We start from the raw sequence: 16559 nt of genomic DNA, 5'->3' as shown, positions 1-16559 counted from the left end.
CACCATTTTCTTTCACATGCTCAACTTTCTACTCCAACACCCAACAATTAACACATTTCACCACATTCTTACACAAGTTAACCAAACGCACATACGACTCGACAAACACTTCCCCCATGTGACCGGTTCAAAGTTGTAGGGCGACCCCTGCGACTTCAGGACGTCTCCCAAGCCTTTGCACTAGCTCCTACCACTTTTACCCCGGGTTCATTTTAATTGACTCCCTATGTTCATTAGGTTCATTGGTTACAGGTTTCAGGATCGTCGCTATGATACCATTTGTAACACCCCCATACTCCAAGTGCCTTACCAGGACCACTCAGGTATGAAGACATTACCATCTCGGTTACTCGAGGCAATGATAATCAAACAACAATGAAGAAACAACGTTTAATATAAATAGTTTAGCGAATAGTTACAATCCTCAAAACCAAACCAAAAGTACGATACATGATTTCAAATGATTTATTTCTAATGAAATGTAAATAAACTAAAGGCTACAGCGGAAGACTCCTATCATCATGTCGTGGCATCCGCCTATCCCAGTACTCATCTCAATACCGCTCAATATCTCGCTCACCATCCCGAATGGATCACCGCAGGTTTACAAAACAACACCGGGTCGATAGTAATCACACAATCAATATAAACAACAATGATAAGGTAAACAAACAAACTTAAGCGTCACACACACACACACACAACCCATCGATTCCAATCATCTCAATCTGATCTGTCCCTTTGGACCGGACCATGCCAGTGGGGGACTGCGGTACGTACCCACAAATCCCCGCTCCACATAGTGAGCGATAAACCCTGTCCATTAATGTGCACATCCCTTTTGTGGCGGGTTCCACAGAGGCGAAACTAGGCGTGAAGCCACTCCGCAAGTGACCCCACTCGGCCGAGGCCACGCCTCGCGAACCATCAACAACGATCACAACCACAATCACAAGACAATTATTATATCAAACAACCAAATACAATACATCAACCAATATCCCATTATGGGACTAATACCGAGTAGGAAATCCTACCTGGTATGCACACAATCGACGGTCTCTCTCGCCGAGTCAAAAAGCCTCTTCTATGAACCCTCCTCCTATCATACAACACATAGAGACTACCACATCACATACTACACATAAAAACCCCCAATCTCTAAATTAGGGTTTAACCGAAACGAAGGAAACATAATAAAAAGGGTGCATAGATCTTACCCTCGACGCAAGGAACTCAACGGTACGAACAACGACAAGAACTGACCGTCTGAACTCCGGGAATTGCTAAGAATGCGATTAAGATGATGAACTTGTTTGCTTTCTCTCTTAAACAGGAATTTAGGTTTTGTAAAAGTGATTTAGAATAATGACGATGAAGCTTAAATACCTTAATCGCATAATTAACAAAACCCGAGAAAACTCCCCGTAAAACCGGATACTCGATCGAGTACCCAAGGTACTCGATCGAGTACCCCCTTACTAAATCGAGTGCCCCAGCTACTCGATCGAGTACCCAACAGGTCAGAAACTATTTTATTTTGCAACTTACCCTTACTCGACAGAGTAAGGCCTACTCGATAGAGTACCCCAAGACTTATAAATACGGAGTATTACACATTTGCCCCTAGATGACCGAGCCTTCGATGCCACAAATCATAAGACCCAAGCGTGTTCACCGTAGTCGAATTGGTTGAAGACAGCAAGAACAGTCCATCCCGAAGCTCACCTACTCCAATCATCTTCCTCAAGGAACGGTCCTGTATGAGACAACGATCTTTAGTAAATTGCAACACATAATCATTGTCTTCCGTTAATAGAGAAACGGAAATTAAATTGCAAGTTAAATGTGGAACAAAGAGACCCCGTCGTAAAACAATATGGCTATCTATACAAACCGTGCCCTTTTTGGACGCCAAAATCCGTTTCCCTTTGGGCAGCCCGACTGCCCTTGGAGGGATAACCATACTATCCGTAAATAAGGATAAATCATCTGTAACATGGTTAGAAGCACCGGTATCTATGATCCAAGAAACAGACGTACCAGATAAACGATCCGAGGAAAGAGTATGAAGAGCATTAGCATGGACCAGGCCGTCATCAGGTGACCCAGACCCCGAGCTACTTCCTACCCCTGCACTCGTGCTCGCAGCAGAACCCGCAACCGCACCCTTACTACGACATAATTCAGCCAATGTCCGAGGTCGACTACCCCACCAATCCGGAAATTTATTGAGTTTAATGAAACAGGATTTTAAATTATGCCCGTTAATTTGACAGTGATCACAAAACAATTTGCGACGTTCTAATTTTTCCTGTTCATGCAAAGCCTTCCAATCGGAAGGAGTGCGTTGAACACCAGGGACCGCATAAGCGACAACATCAGTCACATCAGGAGATGACGAATAATCTTGAAGAAGTCGTTCAGCCTGAAGTACGCCATGATACCCGCGGTTAAGAGAAGGGAGTGGTTCAAGTTAAAATTCTTAGTTGCGGAGTGGTCCGTACAAGCTACGGTCGAGGCCCACAAAAAATTGGTGGAGGCGTTCATTATCAAGTCTCTTAAAGACTTTGGCAGCGATGTCACAAGTGCATTTACCGCACTCACAAGCAAACGGGGGTTCATGTATGGTAAGAGCATCCCAAAGTGTTTTTAATTTGTCGTAATATTCAGTAACAGTTATACCTTTCTGTTGGATCTTGTGTCCTCCACAAATTAGTGTGATAACATTTATAAACCTCTTATAGGTTCACAAGGGTATACTTCGTATTTTATCAGTTGATTAACGAATACTTAATAACGGTTGGTTTGCTAGAAAGTTTGACGTTATTATCATACAGATGGCGGTGATCAACTGATCCCTAAAAGTCACACCTAAAGGATGTGTTTGAGAGATGTGATTGTATGAAAATATAATCACATTGATGCCTGACTAAAAGGTTAGTCCATGTATTTGACTAAACAGTTAGTCAATGTGTTGATGAGACGATTATTTAATTTAATTAAATAATATTAGCTGAGATGAATTAACTGTCAATTCGTAAATTGAATATAATATGTTATATTTAATTAATGTATATAATGTTGGCTTGAACGAATTAAGATGTTAATTCGTAATTAAACGTAACCAGTTATATTTAATTAGCTAATTATAAATATGCGATATTTATAGTTAAAGTATATATATTATACGATATTGTCATAATAAATTATTACAAACCGGCATTAATAAATCGACTGCAAGCTGTTGTATATAGACTTATTAATACGGAATAAATTAAATGACAATTTATAAATTATACACTTTATATACATTTTGTAAACTACCAAAAATAAGAAGATATAATCACCTTATTTTGGTAGGTGGACAAACCGAAAATAAGGAGATAATCCTCCTTATTATTTCGGTTGTTTTGGCCAAAAATGAGGAGAAAAATATCTCCCATTTACTTCTCTTATTTCGGTTATAATAAGAGGGTAGAAGATCATTTTTCTTAACGTAATTTTTACCAAAAATTCTCTCATCAAAATAAACACAAAAACCCTAAAATTTTCGAAATTAGGGTTCCTCTTCAAGCATTAAGGGGATATCATTCTAGCAATTTGAGGGGCATTTCTCATATCATCTTGGGTGCAACGATTAGGCGAATATCATTTTGATATTGTTCTTAGGCCGAATTTGTAAGGACCAAAGGTTGATTATTAATCCTCTACTATTTTGTTTATGTAATTTCTTTTATGACTCGTATTCATAATTATAATTTCGTTATAATCTTTATAATGTTATTGGAAGTATACCGATATTTCCTACACTTTCTTATGCCGACATTCACCGAGTTCGGTTTTTAAAGAATGAATCGACGTACCATCAACCACGGCGAAGCGTTCTGCCAAATCCTTCCATATAGCGGCTGCATCCTCGACATATAGAACGCTCTCAAGCACAGACGGGTCAATTGTAGCCCGAAGCTAGGAAACAATTATACAATGAACCACCTCCCATTGTCCAAGCATAAACGCATCCGTCGGTTTTTCAACAGTCGCGTCACAAAAACAAAATTTTCGACGAGATTTCAGCGCCATCCGCATCGAACGACTCCAGTCATCATAGTTATGGGTGTTTAAGAGAACTGTAGAATGTTTAAGGTTTTGTAGATCCCCTGAACCGAGATAAAGCGGAGAAAGGGGATTAATTCTAGGTGTGGAAGTTCCCGATTGGGAAGAAATTGCAACTTCGCCATTAGTCATGGCATGAAGGAGGTGTGTTGAGTTTTGATTTTGTGTTTTTCTTTTTTTTTTCTTTTTTTTTTATAGAAAAATTGGCTCGATGATACCATTATAACTATTGAAGCGTGAAGTACAGAGGAGAAGACATCGTAATTGTGTTGTTTTGCTCATTGATAATCTGCCGAATTTATAGTACAAAGGAGTAACAAATTGATTTGTTACCAAAACTAATGGCTAGAAAATAGGAATGGATAAAAGTAATTGCTATTAAATAGGAAACAATTACTAAGAGCATCATCATTGGTAAGCTAGTTGGTACTAGCTTACCTTTGCCACATCAAATTTTTGAGCTACAACAATTTTAAGCTACAATTTGCTCCAATGATTTAGCCAACTTACTAATAGCTTGATTGGACCCACTTAACACATTTTTCTATTTATTTATTTAAGTTCCAAATTTTCAACATAAAATTAAAATTTAATTAGTATGGCCATTATTTTCTTATTGGGTACATATATCTAGTGGGTCCAGTTAAGCAAGTAGCCCCATGGAGCTACTAGCTCAAAATATTTTGAGCAAAGCTAGTCTACTTGGACTACTCCAATGGTTAAGCTACTAGCTTACAATTTTATAAAATTGCAAGCAAGTTCTCAAGATAAACCATTGGAGATGCTCTAATAATGAGGAACGAATATTCTGCTAATATATGCCCGATATTTCGCACAATATCCATCTAATAAGAAATCAGTGGAAAAGCTCCGGTCTTACAAAGTACATGTAGCTCTCAGAACGCATTGACCGGTAGACAAAGGGAGGAGGCTGCTTTCCGATACTACACTGAAAGAGATGGTGGGGCTGCTGTGAAGTTGGTTAATCAAGAAAAGGAGACAGGATTCCCGTATGACATTTTAGTCAATTCTTATACCATAAACCCAGGTGTATGATACTTCCTACTCTCACTATTAAAAATAAAATAAATAAAATTTAAAGATAAAAAATTCAATCACAATATTAAGCAGTTAACAACACTTGGTATAAACCCTTTTTCCTCCCCTTTCCTACCTAGATATTTCATAATTACAAAAAAAATTATGCATAAAATTTAATTTCCAAACCTATTAGTTTTGTAATCCTAGATTTGTATTTTGATTGATTATCTTCTAACTTATCAGGTAAGTGTATTAATTGAATTGATTTTTATATTTTGTCTCTAATTATTCATTGTTAGTTTTGTGATTTTGGGGCGGTGTAATTCATCATATGAGAGTATAATATTCACTTTTAATTTAGTGAATATGATAATTTAGTTTGATGAATACATGTCATTTAATGTAATATTCATCATATAACACTATTATATTCAATTTGAATTTAGTGAATGATAGGCTTATCGCGTACCTATGCAAAAATAATTTCCCTAGACACAAGTTAATGTAGTAATAGGGGTCGAACACAAGGAAACGGAAATTACGTCGTGAATTGCTATGGGTGGATTTTTATCAAGGTCGATTACGTTTTGGGTTTGATTTGTTTGGTTTGATGATTAATGAAAATTGAAACGTAAATAATATGATAAAAGATAGTCTAAAGGGTTCGGGTCACTCATGCAAAGGTAAACATATGAACAAGATAAACTTGATACTAATAATCTTGTCAACTACTTAAACTTAAAGATACCCACCTTACGGTATTAGTATCAACCATAGACCGGGTCCTAGAAAAACTCTCGTCCATGACTAGGTCGTCCTACCACACATGCTTAGTCTTATTCAATTCCGTGCCTCTCGACTTTAGAACGAATAAACAAGTTTTAATCTACGACTACGGCCGATAATCAAACATTAAGCGTGACAAAGCAAACATGTGATGGAAGCAATTGATCAATATTATTATGAACTTTATTTAATCATATTATATGTTTGATTTTGCATGGCTCCCCTAGCCTTTAGACTAGAGAATTTAGCTACTCATACTAAGATGTAAAATGTAAACTAAATTGTAAGTAATGGTGAACATGGTTATATGAATTATGCTAATTAGGTGATATAACATACAAAAAGAATAAAGCTAAGTAAATATGAAATACTTGATTATAATAACTATGTGATAACTAAAGCAATGATGTAAATTGTAAACTTGTAATAAGAAATACCTTAATAAGGAAGACTTGTATGGAAGAACAAATAACTAAAACCAAAGGATTGAATAACAAATGCTTGAGAATCTCTTGAAATACAAATTGTTGAAAGATTAACTAAGAAATGCTTAAACAACTTAAACTTGAAATGAAAACTAATGAGAGAAAACTTATAATGCTTTAGGCTTAATGTAGTAAACTTGGACGTAAAATGGGATGCCGTAAACCTATGAATACCTCTCCTATTTATAGGAGAGGAGGAGAAAAACGTAAGCACCAATGGTCATGCAACCCCGATCGGGGTTAGGCCGCCCCGATCGGGGTCGTGTGATCCTCGGTCAATTGTCTTAATTCTCCTCTTAATTGCTAAGGGTATCCAATGTTGGTGATAAATTGTGCGATTAATCACCCGGTTAATGCTCTAAATTCCTAGCATCCTAAGCTCTCTTGGCATCCAATGCTTGCACCTTGATATGGACCTTTATTTTGGGCTTGACTTTGCATTTGGCTTCATTTGTAATTTCTTACTTCAATCCACTAATCTTCATGCAAAACCCAAGTAATCTTCACATACTTAGTCCAATATTTGGTCTTGTTTATCTTAGTGAACTTGGTGTACAAAATCATAGGAAAAAGCCTCTAAATGCTTAAATTCCTACAAAACCGTAACAAACACAACAATACACCTAGAACACAAAATTAGCTCAAAAATATACTAATTAAAGTATGATAATCAATAAAAACCGAGCTAAAATGAGGGGTAAAAGTATATATAAAATGAACCTTGGCTTAGCTTCTTGTTTGACTAGGAGATGCTTCAATGCAGCATGATCGGTATGAACAATGACTTTGGAACCAATCAAGTAAGAGCGAAATTTGTCTAAGGCATAGACAATGGCAAGTAGCTCTTTCTCCGTCGTGGCATAATTGATTTGAGCCGCATCCAAGGTTTTGCTAGCGTAGTAGATAGCATGGAGAACCTTGTCCTTTCTTTGTCCTAGCACGGCACCTACCGCATAGTCACTTGCATCACACATGATCTCGAATGGCAAGTTCCAATCCGGTGATTGGATGATAGGTGCGGAAATCAAAGCCTTCTTGATCCTATTAAAAGACTCAAGACAATCATTAGTAAACACAAAGGGAGCATCTTTTAAAAGAAGCTCCGTAAGGGGTTTGGCAATCTTAGAAAAATCTTTAATAAAACGGCGGTAGAAACCCGCATGGCCTAGGAAACTCCTTACACTCTTCACATTTACCGGTGGGGGTAGTTGCTCAATAACTTGGACCTTAGCACGGTCCACCTCAATTCCTCTTTCCAAAACAATATGACTAAGTACCACTCCTTCATTTACCATGAAGTGGCACTTTTCCCAATTCAACACCAAATCAACTTCTTCACAACGCTTTAAAACTTTGGACAAGTTAGTCAAACAAGCATCAAAAGAAGAACCATAAACACTAAAGTCATCCATAAACACCTCCATGATAGACTCAATGTAGTCGGAAAATATGCTTATCATGCAACGTTGGAAGGTGGAGGGGGCATTACAAAGACCAAAAGGCATTCTACGGTAGGCAAATGTACCATAGGGACATGTAAACGTGGTCTTCTCTTGGTCATCCGGGTGAATGGGTATTTGAAAGAACCCGGAATAGCCATCTAGGTAGCAAAAGTATTTGTAACATGCCAACCTTTCCAACATTTGGTCAATAAAAGGTAGTGGGTAGTGGTCTTTCTTAGTGGCTAGATTTAGCCTCCTATAGTCAATGCACATTCTCCAACCCATCACAATTCTAGTTGGAATTAACTCATTTTTATCATTTTTGGCTACGGTGGTTCCTCCTTTCTTAGGAACCACTTGGACCGGACTCACCCATTTAGAATCGGAAATCGCATAGATAATTCTCGCATCTAACAATTTAAGCACTTCCTTTTTTACCACTTCTTGCATGTTAGGATTTAGTCGTCTTTGACCTTGGACACATGGTTTATGATCTTCCTCAAGATTGATTCGGTGCATGCAAAATTCGGGACTTATGCCTTTTAAATCGTCAAGTTTGTAACCAATGGCTTTCTTGTGAGACCTCAAGACATGAAGCAATTTAGCCAATTGACTCTCATCTAATTTAGCACTAACGATTACCGGACACATTCCCTCATTATCAAGAAAAGCATACCTCAAATTGGAAGGAAGAGGCTTAAGCTCGGGTTTTTGTACCTCAACATCTTGGGGTGTAGCAACCAAGCCTATAAAGCGTGAGCTCTCCTCCAATAATAGCTCCTCTCCATCCAATTCTCGCTCCAAAGCATCAATATCTTCATTTCCAATCTCATCATCACCTGCAAATGATTCTAAAAGCAAGAGTGCCTCCAAGGGATCTTTAGACAAAGATCGAGGTGTAGAGTCTTCTATAACAATGTTAACGGCATCCAAAATGTCAATAGAATAACAAGACTCTTCTATAATAGGACTCTTCATGGCACTATTCAAATTATATGTGACCTTATCGTCACCCACTTCCAATTTAATTTTACCGTTCTTGACATCGATCAACGCACCCGCGGTGTGTAAAAATGGTCTTCCCAAAATGATTGGGATTTGGGCATCTTCGGCCATGTCAAGAACAATAAAATCAACCGGAATGAAAAACTTACCAACCTTAACGGGAACATCCTCCAAAACTCCCAAAGGGCGTTTTATAGAACGGTCCGCCATTTGCAATGTGACACTAGTGCATTTTAAGACTCCCATATTAAGCTTAGCACAAATAGAGTAAGGTATGACACTCACACTAGCACCTAAATCGCATAAGGCTTTATCAATTTGGTAGGTACCAATTGTGCATGGAATAGAAAAGCTACTGGGATCTTTTAACTTAGGAGGGGACTTGTTTTGCAAAAGAGCACTCACCTCGGCGGTGAGAGCTATTATTTCAACCTCATCAAAAGTCCTCTTCTTAGTTAAAATGTCTTTCATGAACTTAGTATAAGATGGAATTTGAGTGATTAATTCGGTAAAAGAAACGGTTACCTGTAAGTTCTTCACAACTTCCATGAACTTACCGAATTGGGAATTCTTTTGATGCTTTGCCAACCTATGAGGAAATGGCACTTTGACTCTTTCCGGAATCTTTGCTTCAATATCTTTCTTTGGAAGAGCATCCTCCACTTCCTTGTCTTTCTCAACAACAACAAGTGGGTCATCCACTTTCTTGGGAATTTCTTCAACTTCCTTATCATTTGGAGAGACCTCCAACTCAACAAGTACCTCCTCATCATCTTTGGGCATGGATGGCCCATCATATTTCGTACCAATTCTTAAGGAGATAGCATTAAGGGTAGCATGAGGTTGCTCACCTTGAGGGGGTAGTTGACCCGATTTCCTTGAAGAGCTAGATGAGGCCAATTGAGCCATTTGTTGCTCCAACATTTTGATTGCGGCATTTTGAGCTTGCTCATTCTTTTGAATTTGAGCCAACAATTCCTTTTGCATACGGATTATCAAGCCCTCAAGCTTACCTCCCTCTTGGTTATTTTGTTGGGCATTTTGTTGTGGAGGTTGAGTTTGTTGGAAATTGTTTTGTGGGGGCCTTTGTTGATTTTGATACCCCGGTGGAGGGATATATTTTTGTTGTTGAGGGACATAGGCATTTTGTTGTGGTGGGGGTTGTGGTTGAGGATTTAGCACATTGTTGCTTCTATAAGACATATTCGGGTGAAACCTTGAATTTGGGTTATATGTGTTTGAGAATGTACCCGGTGGATAAGCATTTTGTGCATTTTGTCTTAAAGCTAAAAAGGCATTTACCTCTTCAATGGGAGCTTGGCAATGAGCGGCATAGTGGCCCGCACCTCCGCAACCTTCACACACAACGATTTGGCTCGTTGAAGACATGGCATTGACTTGTTGAATGGAATCTCTAGCATCCCTTTCCGCCAATTGTTGTTGGAGCAAAGCAATTTGAGCTAGCAAAACAGAGTTGTTAGAGGATTCTTCTTTACCTTTAGATGGCACAACTTGAGAATTGACATATTGGGCATCATGGATCGCCATAGATTCGATCGTGGAATGAGCAAGATCGGTGTCAATTTGATCAAACAGCCCATTGTTGGCGGAATCAAGAATCCTTCGGGACTCGGCACAACATCCATTGTAGAATGTTATTGCTAGGAACCAATCATCTAACCCATGATGTGGGCATTGCCTTTGAAGCTCTTTATACCTCTCCCAAGCCTCATATAAGCTCTCAAGAGCTTGTTGATGGAATCCGGTGATTTGGCTCCTCAAAGTTTGAGTTTTCTCCGGTGGAAAAAACTTTTGATAAAAAGCAAGAGCCAAAGTCTCCCAATTGGTGATTTCCATGGCGGTGCGGTCAAGGCTATTGATCCAAAGCTTGGCCTTGTCCTTCAAAGAGAAAGGGAAAAGTATTTCCCTTATTTGGGCTTGGGTGACGCCCGTTTGACGGATCATGGAGCAATAGTCGCAAAAGTTTTGTACATGCAAATTGGGATCCTTCAAAGGACTTCCTCCAAATTGCTTTCTCTCCACAAGGCTAATGAAAGCCGGTTTGATCTCGAAGTCCGGCGCGGTGATTTGAGTGGTTGTGATTCCGGCCGGAAGCATGGCCGCGGTGGGCTTTGAGTGATCGGAAAGTGTCACCATCTTTTTGGTAGTAGATGGTGATGGTGGTGGAGTTGATGAACAAGAAACCTCCTCCTCTTCAAGAACCTCTAGATCGTCTAAATAAGACTTTCTAGCACTTTCAACTTGTACGGGAGAAGTGGCTTCTTTCACTTCCCTCCAAAAACGTCGTCTTCTCCTAAATGTTTTCTCGGGATCGGAATCCAGTGAAAGCAATTCTCCACTTCGAGAGGACCTGGGCATAAGACAACAATTTCTAGAGAAGTGATAAGTAACGGTCTCAAGGAACAAGTGTTCCCCAAGACAAAGAAAAACAAGATAAAAATCGACAATTCAAAAAGCAATAAAACCGTTTCCCCGGCAACGGCGCCAAAATTTGATAAGCTTATCGCGTACCTATGCAAAAATAATTTCCCTAGACACAAGTTAATGTAGTAATAGGGGTCGAACACAAGGAAATGGGTGGATTTTTATCAAGGTCGATTACGTTTTGGGTTTGATTTGTTTGGTTTGATGATTAATGAAAATTGAAACGTAAATAATATGATAAAAGATAGTCTAAAGGGTTCGGGTCACTCATGCAAAGGTAAACATATGAACATGATAAACTTGATACTAATAATCTTGTCAACTACTTAGGCTTAAAGATACCCACCTTACGATATTAGTATCAACCATAGACCGGGTCCTAGAAAAACTCTCGTCCATGACTAGGTCGTCCTAGCACACATGCTTAGTCTAATTCAATTCCGTGCCTCTCGACTTTAGAACGAATAAAAAAGTTTTAATCTACAACTACGGCCGATAATCAAAGATTAAGCGTGACAAAGCAAACATGTGATGGAAGCAATTGATCAATATTATTATGAACTTTATTTAATCATATTATATGTTTGATTTTGCATGGCTCCCCTAGCCTTTAGACTAGAGAATTTAGCTACTCATAGTAAGATGTAAAATGTAAACTAAATTGTAAGTAATGTTGAACATGGTTATATGAATTATGCTAATTAGGTGATATAACATACGAAAAGAATAAAGCTAAGTAAATATGAAATACTTGATTATAATAACTATGTGATAACTAAAGCAATGATGTAAATTGTAAACTTGTAATAAGAAATACCTTAATAAGGAAGACTTTTATGGAAGAACAAATAACTAAAACCAAAGGATTGAATAACAAATGCTTGAGAATCTCTTGAAATACAAATTGTTGAAAGATTAACTAAGGAATGCTTAAACAACTTAAATTTGAAATGAAAACTAATGAGAGAAAACTTATAATGCTTGAGGCTTAATGTAGTAAACTTGGACGTAAAATGGGATGCCGTAAACCTAGGAATACCTCTCCTATTTATAGGAGAGGAGGAGAAAAACGTAAGCACCAATGGTCATGCAACCCCGATCGGGGTTAGGCGGCCCCGATCGGGGTCATGTGATCCTCGGTCAATTGTCTTAATTCTCCTCTTAATTGCTAAGGGTATCCAATGTTGGTGATTAATTGTGCGATTAATCACCCGGTTAATGCTCTAAATTCCTAGCATCCTAAGCTCTCTTGGCATCCAATGCTTGCACCTTGATATGGACCTTTATTTTGGGCTTGACTTTGCATTTGGCTTCATTTGTAATTCCTTACTTCAATCCACTAATCTTCATGCAAAACCCAAGTAATCTTCACATACTTAGTCCAATATTTGGCCTTGTTTAGCTTAGTGAACTTGGTGTACAAAATCATAGGGAAAAGCCTCTAAATGCTTAGATTCCTACAAAACCGTAACAAACACAACAATACACCTAGAACACAAAATTAGCTCAAAAATATACTAATTAAAGTATGATAATCAATAGAAACCGAGCTAAAATGAGGGGTAAAAGTATATATAAAATGAACATATCAGTGAATATAATAGTATAATTTGATGAATATGTATTATGGAATGTCATATTCACAATATGACACTATTATATTCACTTTGAATTCAGTGAATATGATAGTGTAATTTGATGAATTTGTATGATGTAGTGTCATATTCACTATCATATTCACTTTGAGCTCAGTGAATATGATAGTACAATTTTATGAATATGAGAGATTTAATGTCATATTCACTCAATGACCCTATTATATTCATTTTTAATTTCATTGAATGTGGTGGTTTAATTTAATGTCTATAAACTATTAACTTCGTAAATTTGAGTACAACCAAATGAAACTATATATTTGATGAATTTTATATGATTTTAAATTGACAAGTTGAGTAATTTGGAATAGAAAAAGAAACGTACAATGAATAAGTAGTGGTAGTTATTCATGTACTGGGTAGTTAACTATTTTTCTTTTTCTTTTATTTTTTAATTTTGTTTATAACTTTTATGGGAGTATGATGCTCCCTACTCCTTGGAGTAGGATATAATTTGCCCATTTTAGTGGGGGAAGAAGAGAGCAAAGATTACATTGAAGTAAAAGCTTCTAGAAATGAAGGGAATAACGGGTTTAGGATTTCCAGACAAGAATGGGAATTTGTGATTGAGAAAGGGGATTCTTTCAGCGTTGCTCATGTCAATCTATCTGATCGTAGTCTTAATAACAGAGTAACTGTTTATAAGAATCGTATAGAACTGTGTCAATCGGGGGAGTTTCGACTGGTTACATTGTCCTCTAAATGCTACTTCCTCCTGTTAGAATAATTAATAATATTCGTATGGCCTATGTGTTTCGGGTTTTAATAAAAGTTAAGTTCACATTAATATTACGAAACTTTAATATAAAATACGGTATCGTGATGGATCGGTCCCGATTAATGTAATTAAAGTTCGTGAGTTATTATTCCCTCTTACCTTACCCTAATAAGTCGTCTTTCACGAAAAGGTACGATCGCGTTTGTTTTTGCGAAAAGGTACGTAGCCCATTATATAAATAAGAGGATCTACGTGACAGAAATAAAATACAGAAACAATTATTCTGACAAAACAAAACATACGTACATCAAAACCAAGAAGGGTGAAAGACAGTTTCTTCTCCATCATCCAGGAACATTGAAGAAAGGGTTAAGGAGGAGAATCAATTGGTTTATACTTCTTATTATTAAATTGATTGCGTCTGTAAGACATGGACCAAGGTTAGTCCTTTATTCCGTCTATTGATTGTATTAGGGTTGAATTAATTCAAGTCTATATTGATTCTTGGGACTGATTTCATCATTGAAATCGTAAAGTTAATCTTACATTTGGTATCAGAGCGGTATAAACTTAATTAATTTATCCATAAAAGTGTATTTTTTGCAAGTCGAATTGAATTCATCTTTTGTTCGTCTGCTATGAGGGATTGCGAATAATCAAGTGATACTATTGATATTTTGTTGTATTGTTAGCACTATCCGATCCCCTGCAAATTTTTGTCTTGATCAGTATGACAATGTTGGAATGTTCTCAATCTCTATGACCATAAATTACGTATGAAGGATGGAACATTACATTCTCTTTTCCGCTGCATCAGTATTGTTTTTTTTATTTTATGCACTTTTACATAATAATGTTTTTCATTAATATTATTATTGTTTTTGCATAAATCAAAGAACTATATGCAAATGATAGATTATGTTATGGGGACTTGGTGATTACCATTTGGCAAATTGTATGGATTACCAGTCAAAGTTGCAGGACCATAGTTTGTTATTGTTCAGTAATTACCATTTGGCACTATGACAGCATATTTACTCGTATTATATTGTTACCTTTAGGCTGTGTGTTTGGGAAGATATAAAGGTTAACAGATTTCTTATACTAACACACATGAAGTTAAACAATAGAATAGTTAACATTAAAGTAAAAGGTAATTAGTGTTATGAAGTATTAACACATTGAAACATAATATACCATTAAAGTCAAATGTTTATTTTGCATATGATATGTAGTCACCAAAGTGGCCTTCTTATATTATATTTAGACATTTAAAATAAAAGTTATTAGTTGATCATGATTAAAAGAGATGTATAAATGACATTATAGATAGATTGATCAATTTATTTTTGTCATCTATATTTTGGGAGATCACCCAAAGGTGAGTCATTAAATATAGTTGATAATATAAAAGGATTAATTATTCATAAAGTGGGTCTAATAGTATGTATATCCAAAGATAGCATTCTTATGTGATTCATGTGTATTATAATTAATTATTAAAGTATACATTAACATCAATGATGGTTACTTGTATTTAAGTGTTGCCCAAAGGTCATTTAAATACATGTATAAAAGTTTATATAATATTATTTGAATCCGTATGATAGTTTTTCAAAGCAGTAATTGGTAACATGTATAAATGTTTGTAGCATCTCCAAATATGTTTGCATCTGCTGACTCTTTTATAAAGTTCAATGGGCTTAATTATGATGAATGGGCCTTAAAGATCCAGTATACACTGGGTATAATGACTTTGGACATTGCCATCCTGACAGATGAGGTGCCAACAGAAATTACACCTCAGAGCTCCGAAGCCGAAAAGTGTCATTATCAGTCTTGGGAGAAATCTAACAGATTGGGTTTACACCTCATGAGGATGACAATGGCAGATAACATTAAGCCCTCCATGCCTAAAACAGAGAAAGCAAGGGAATTCATGCTTAAAGTAAAGGAGTGTTCACAGTCGGATTTAGCTGATAAGTAAATTGTTGGTAGTTTAATGAGTGAGATGACTACTAAAAGGTTTGACTGGTCTCAACCGATTCATGATCATGTGACACACATGTCTAACCTGGCAGCAAAGTTGAAGACTTTAGGGATGGCTGTAAGTGATACTTTCTTGGTACAATTCATCATTAACTCTCTACCTTATGAGTTTGGCCAGTTTCAGGTGAACTATAACACCATAAAAGATAAATGGAACTATCAAGAGTTAAAAGCCATGCTTATACAGGAGGAGGGGAGATTAAAGAAGATGAAAGATCAAGTTGTTCATTTCCTGAGTCATGATGGTGCCAGCAGCAGTAAGGCTAAACCGAGTAAGAAGGGTAAGAAGGGAAAGTCTTTCTTTAAAGGACCTGAAAGTACGATCCAAAAAGAAAAGAAGTGTCACTTTTGCAAGAAACCTGGACACTTCAAGAAGGATTGTCCTAAAAGGAAGGCATGGTTCGAAAAGAAAGGTAAACATTATAGTTTTGTTTGCTTTGAATCAAATCTTATAGAAGTACCTAGTAATACTTGGTGGTTAGATTCTGGTGAAACTACTCATATTTATCACATTAAACAGGGATATCGTATAATCCAGCCCATAAGAGAAGCTTAACAGTTTGTATCCATGGGAAACAAGATGAAAGCACACATTGAGGGCATTAGGACTTACAGATTAATATTAGACACTGGTTTGTTGGAATATGTGTCCTCCGACAATAATGCGATCACAACTGTTGATCATGATGATCACATGTTTAAGTCTCATTTTAAAGAATACAATTGGGAAGTATTTTTACTGTCAACTGGTCCACACATATCGGTAATGATTGGCTGACTAGAGTTTGACATTACTGTCGTGAGACGGTGGTGATCA

The 16559-nt window shown here is 37.0% G+C and overlaps 1 long non-coding RNA gene and 1 other non-coding gene across 2 annotated transcripts in view; one reads left to right on the top strand and one right to left on the bottom strand.

Annotated features, from left to right (window-relative positions):
• Positions 1 to 16559, bottom strand: part of LOC141630053 (uncharacterized) — a 108856-nt gene that overhangs the window by 57926 nt on the left and 34371 nt on the right. The gene's annotated exons all lie outside the window — the stretch shown is intronic.
• LOC141634985 (small nucleolar RNA R71) lies at positions 10554 to 10660 on the top strand. Its single transcript, XR_012539698.1, has one exon. It is a non-coding gene; the product is annotated as a small nucleolar RNA R71 (small nucleolar RNA).

Source organism: Silene latifolia, chromosome Y (genome assembly GCF_048544455.1).
Source record: "Silene latifolia isolate original U9 population chromosome Y, ASM4854445v1, whole genome shotgun sequence".
Lineage (NCBI taxonomy): Eukaryota > Viridiplantae > Streptophyta > Magnoliopsida > Caryophyllales > Caryophyllaceae > Silene > Silene latifolia.
Note: the sequence above shows the minus strand (reverse complement) of the source record. Positions and strands in the feature narration are given on the sequence as shown.